The sequence below is a fragment of the Crinia signifera genome, chromosome 2, assembly GCF_055691185.1.
Source record: "Crinia signifera chromosome 2, ASM5569118v1, whole genome shotgun sequence".
NCBI classification, from domain to species: Eukaryota; Metazoa; Chordata; class Amphibia; order Anura; family Myobatrachidae; genus Crinia; species Crinia signifera.
Genome location: NC_139218.1, coordinates 394,102,736 through 394,108,735, shown reverse-complemented (window position 1 = coordinate 394,108,735; position 6,000 = coordinate 394,102,736).

Sequence of the window (6,000 nt, the reverse complement as noted above, 5' to 3'; positions counted from 1 at the left end):
CGCAGCCCCATGTCCCTCCAGGCCTGCGCCTGTATTCTGGTGTGGGGTCATTGCCGGCAGTTAGGATACACTTAGATTTATACTGTATTATATGTTATATTAATAGTGGTGATTATATAGCGCTCCCTGTATATAATGCAGCCCCATGTCCCACCAGGCCTGCGCCTGTATTCTGGTGTGGGGTCTTTGCTGGCAGTTAGGATACACTTAGATTTATACTGTATTATATGTTATATTAATAGTGGTAATTATATAGCGCTCCCTGTATATACCGCAGCCCCATGTCCCGCCAGGCCTGCGCCTGTATTCTGGTGTGGGGTATTTGCCGGCAGTTAGGATACACTTAGATTTATACTGTATTATATGTTATATTAATAGTAGTGATTATATAGCGCTCCCTGTATATAACGCAGCCCCATGTCCCGCCAGGCCTGCGCCTGTATTCTGGTGTGGGGTCTTTGCCGGCAGTTAGGATACACTTAGATTTATACTGTATTATATGTTATATTAATAGTGGTGATTATATAGCGCTCCCTGTATATAACGCAGCCCCATGTCCCACCAGGCCTGCGCCTGTATTCTGGTGTGGGGTCTTTGCTGGCAGTTAGGAATCGGATACACTTAGATTTATACTGTATTATATGTTATATTAATAGTGGTGATTATATAGCGCTCCCTGTATATACCGCAGCCCCATGTCCCACCAGGCCTGCGCCTGTATTCTGGTGTGGGGTCTTTGCCGGCAGTTAGGATACACTTAGATTTATACTGTATTATATGTTATATTAATAGTGGTGATTATATAATGTTCCCTGTATATACCGCAGCCCCATGTCCCACCAGGCCTGCGCCTGTATTCTGGTGTGGGGTGTTTGCTGGCAGTTAGGATACACTTAGATTTATACTGTATTATATGTTATATTAATAGTGGTGATTATATAGCGCCCCCTGTATATAATGCAGCCCCATGTCCCGCCAGGCCTGCGCCTGTATTCTGGTGTGGGGTCTTTGCCGGCAGTTAGGATACACTTAGATTTATACTGTATTATATGTTATATTAATAGTGGTGATTATATAGCGCTCCCTGTATATAACGCAGCCCCATGTCCCGCCAGGCCTGCGCCTGTATTCTGGTGTGGGGTCTTTGCCGGCAGTTAGCATACACTTAGATTTATACTGTATTATATGTTATATTAATAGTGGTGATTATATAGCGCTCCCTGTATATAACGCAGCCCCATGTCCCGCCAGGCCTGCGCCTGTATTCTGGTGTGGGGTCTTTGCTGGCAGTTAGGATACACTTAGATTTATACTGTATTATATGTTATATTAATAGTGGTGATTATATAGCGCTCCCTGTATATAACGCAGCCCCATGTCCCGCCAGGCCTGCGCCTGTATTCTGGTGTGGGGTCTTTGCTGGCAGTTAGGATACACTTAGATTTATACTGTATTATATGTTATATTAATAGTGGTGATTATATAGCGCTCCCTGTATATGACGCAGCCCCATGTCCCACCAGGCCTGCGCCTGTATTCTGGTGTAGGGTCTTTGCTGGCAGTTAGGATACACTTAGATTTATACTGTATTATATGTTATATTAATAGTGGTGATTATATAGCGCTCCCTGTATATAACGCAGCCCCATGTCCCACCAGGCCTGCGCCTGTATTCTGGTGTGGGGTCTTTGCTGGCAGTTAGGATACACTTAGATTTATACTGTATTATATGTTATATTAATAGTGGTGATTATATAGCGCTCCCTGTATATAACACAGCCCCATGTCCCACCAGGCCTGCGTCTGTATTCTGGTGTGGGGTCTTTGCCGGCAGTTAGGATACACTTAGATTTATACTGTATTATATGTTATATTAATAGTGGTGATTATATAGCGCTCCCTGTATATACCGCAGCCCCATGTCCCTCCAGGCCTGCGCCTGTATTCTGGTGTGGGGTCATTGCCGGCAGTTAGGATACACTTAGATTTATACTGTATTATATGTTATATTAATAGTGGTGATTATATAGCGCTCCCTGTATATACCGCAGCCCCATGTCCCACCAGGCCTGCGCCTGTATTCTGGTGTGGGGTCTTTGCTGGCAGTTAGGATACACTTAGATTTATACTGTATTATATGTTATATTAATAGTGGTGATTATATAGCACTCCCTGTATATAACACAGCCCCATGTCCCACCATGCCTGCGCCTGTATTCTGGTGTGGGGTCTTTGCCGGCAGTTAGGATACCCTTAGATTCATACTATATGTTATATTAATAGTGGTGATTATATAGCGCTCCCTGTATATACCGCAGCCCCATGTCCCACCAGGCCTGCGCCTGTATTCTGGTGTGGGGTCTTTGCCGGCAGTTAGGATACCCTTAGATTCATACTATATGTTATATTAATAGTGGTGATTATATAGCGCTCCCTGTATATAACGCAGCCCCATGTCCCGCCAGGTGTGCGCCTGTATTCTGGTGTGGGGTCTTTGCCGGCAGTTAGGATACACTTAGATTTATACTGTATTATATGTTATATTAATAGTGGTGATTATATAGCACTCCTTGTATATACCGCAGCCCCATGTCCCTCCAGGCCTGCGCCTGTATTCTGGTGTGGGGTCATTGCCGGCAGTTAGGATACACTTAGATTTATACTGTATTATATGTTATATTAATAGTGGTGATTATATAGCGCTCCCTGTATATAATGCAGCCCCATGTCCCACCAGGCCTGCGCCTGTATTCTGGTGTGGGGTCTTTGCTGGCAGTTAGGATACACTTAGATTTATACTGTATTATATGTTATATTAATAGTGGTAATTATATAGCGCTCCCTGTATATACCGCAGCCCCATGTCCCGCCAGGCCTGCGCCTGTATTCTGGTGTGGGGTATTTGCCGGCAGTTAGGATACACTTAGATTTATACTGTATTATATGTTATATTAATAGTAGTGATTATATAGCGCTCCCTGTATATAACGCAGCCCCATGTCCCGCCAGGCCTGCGCCTGTATTCTGGTGTGGGGTCTTTGCCGGCAGTTAGGATACACTTAGATTTATACTGTATTATATGTTATATTAATAGTGGTGATTATATAGCGCTCCCTGTATATAACGCAGCCCCATGTCCCACCAGGCCTGCGCCTGTATTCTGGTGTGGGGTCTTTGCTGGCAGTTAGGAATCGGATACACTTAGATTTATACTGTATTATATGTTATATTAATAGTGGTGATTATATAGCGCTCCCTGTATATACCGCAGCCCCATGTCCCACCAGGCCTGCGCCTGTATTCTGGTGTGGGGTCTTTGCCGGCAGTTAGGATACACTTAGATTTATACTGTATTATATGTTATATTAATAGTGGTGATTATATAATGTTCCCTGTATATACCGCAGCCCCATGTCCCACCAGGCCTGCGCCTGTATTCTGGTGTGGGGTGTTTGCTGGCAGTTAGGATACACTTAGATTTATACTGTATTATATGTTATATTAATAGTGGTGATTATATAGCGCCCCCTGTATATAATGCAGCCCCATGTCCCGCCAGGCCTGCGCCTGTATTCTGGTGTGGGGTCTTTGCCGGCAGTTAGGATACACTTAGATTTATACTGTATTATATGTTATATTAATAGTGGTGATTATATAATGTTCCCTGTATATACCGCAGCCCCATGTCCCACCAGGCCTGCGCCTGTATTCTGGTGTGGGGTCTTTGCTGGCAGTTAGGATACACTTAGATTTATACTGTATTATATGTTATATTAATAGTGGTGATTATATAGCGCCCCCTGTATATAATGCAGCCCCATGTCCCGCCAGGCCTGCGCCTGTATTCTGGTGTGGGGTCTTTGCCGGCAGTTAGGATACACTTAGATTTATACTGTATTATATGTTAAAAATAATAGTGGTGATTATATAGCGCTCCCTGTATATAACGCAGCCCCATGTCCCACTAGGCCTGTGCCTGTATTCTGGTGTGGGGTCTTTGCCGGCAGTTAGGATACACTTAGATTTATACTGTATTATATGTTATATTAATAGTGGTGATTATATAGCGCTCCCTGTATATACCGCAGCCCCATGTCCCACCAGGCCTGCGCCTGTATTCTGGTGTGGGGTCTTTGCTGGCAGTTAGGATACACTTAGATTTATACTGTATTATATGTTATATTAATAGTGGTGATTATATAGCGCTCCCTGTATATAACGCAGCCCCATGTCCCACCAGGCCTGCGCCTGTATTCTGGTGTGGGGTCTTTGCTGGCAGTTAGGATACACTTAGATTTATACTGTATTATATGTTATATTAATAGTGGTGATTATATAGCGCTCCCTGTATATGACGCAGCCCCATGTCCCACCAGGCCTGCGCCTGTATTCTGGTATGGGGTCTTTGCTGGCAGTTAGGGTACACTTAGATTTATACTGTATTATATGTTATATTAATAGTGGTGATTATATAGAGCTCCCTGTATATAACGCAGCCCCATGTCCCACCAGGCCTGCGCCTGTATTCTGGTGTGGGGTCTTTGCTGGCAGTTAGGATACACTTAGATTTATAGATGAGTCATCTGTAATAATATCACATGTGAATCTCTAGTATAATATGTCAGATACAGAATAAAGTGTCTCTATATGGCTGATTTACTCATCTGGTCTTAAGGTGCGTACACACGGGGGCGATTTAGTGCAAAATCGCGGGAAATATGGTCGCTGAGCGACCATATTGCCCGCAATGGGAGTGTGCACCGGCGATATATCGCCGGGTGCGCGCTCCCGTTTTTGCCCCTGTGGTGATCGCTGGTCGCAGGAACATGCTCCTGCGACCAGCTGATTACCACTGCCGGGCTCCCCCCGGCAGTTTCTTTTTCATCAGCGACCATCTCTGGTCGCTGATGTAAAGTAGAAACTGAGCAATATATCTCCCCCGTGTGTACACAGCATTAGTGTTACACAGGGTTGCTGACTTTTACAATCTCCTGTCAGCATCACTTCTGGGGGCGGGGCTTGATGGAGACATCATCAGTCCCTGCCCCCAGTAATGAAAATCCCGCAATATGCGGGTCTCCGATGAGGGGGCGGGGCTAAATACATGCGATTTGCACATTTAGCCCCTTCCGCCAAAAATCCGCTAATCGCGTCAATTTAAAGCTTCAGCCAATGCAGCCATCAGGTACATGAGGGGCGGAAGGGGGTCCGCCGGAATCCGGGGGGGTTGCCCACCTTTCTGGGGGGCCGGGAGGGGGACCTGATTTTCGGGATCCTCCCAGCTATTCCAGGAAGGTTGGCAACCCTGCTTTTACATTAATGTATATTTGGTGTGTTATTGTATGTGTAGTGTAATATTGTGTAATGCTGACATACACATCAGTGTTATGTATATTAGGTGTGTTATTGTATGATTAGTGTAATATTGTGTAGAGAAAAGCAGTTCGGATTCCGAACATCGCCGGCCCGCGAGCCGCGCTCACGAGTTTCCGGATTTTTTCAGAAACCCGAGCGCGGCTGAATGCTGGAATCTGGCGTTGGATACTCGCCAGACGCCGAGTCTATAAAAGCTCGGCATCCCGGGAATTCAGCGCCATTTCACACTCACGCTTCCAGCTCTGCTCATGGCCGTCGGGTCTAGTAGGTGTGCTGCGTGCAGGAGCCTGAGGTGAACTTGAACTTGAATCATCAATCACCTGTCACATCAATCATCAGTGTCCAGAGGGGTGTTGTGCAGTGCACAGAGCAGGTGACAGGGGGGGTCAAGGGGGACAAGTGTGACGGGCCCCAGCAATCTCAAGGGCCCCAGAGCTTCCATGCCCCATTAAAGCCACTGGCCTGTCAGTGACCCTTGCGTCCAGTCCGTCTACTGTGCACCATCTGTGTGTGGCTGAGTCTGACTGACACTGTGTGCCTCTGCTGTCTACTGTGGGCGGTATTCAATGAGAATACCTGCGAGGTGCAGCGAATCCTTTTTAGGATTCGCTGCACATTCGCCAC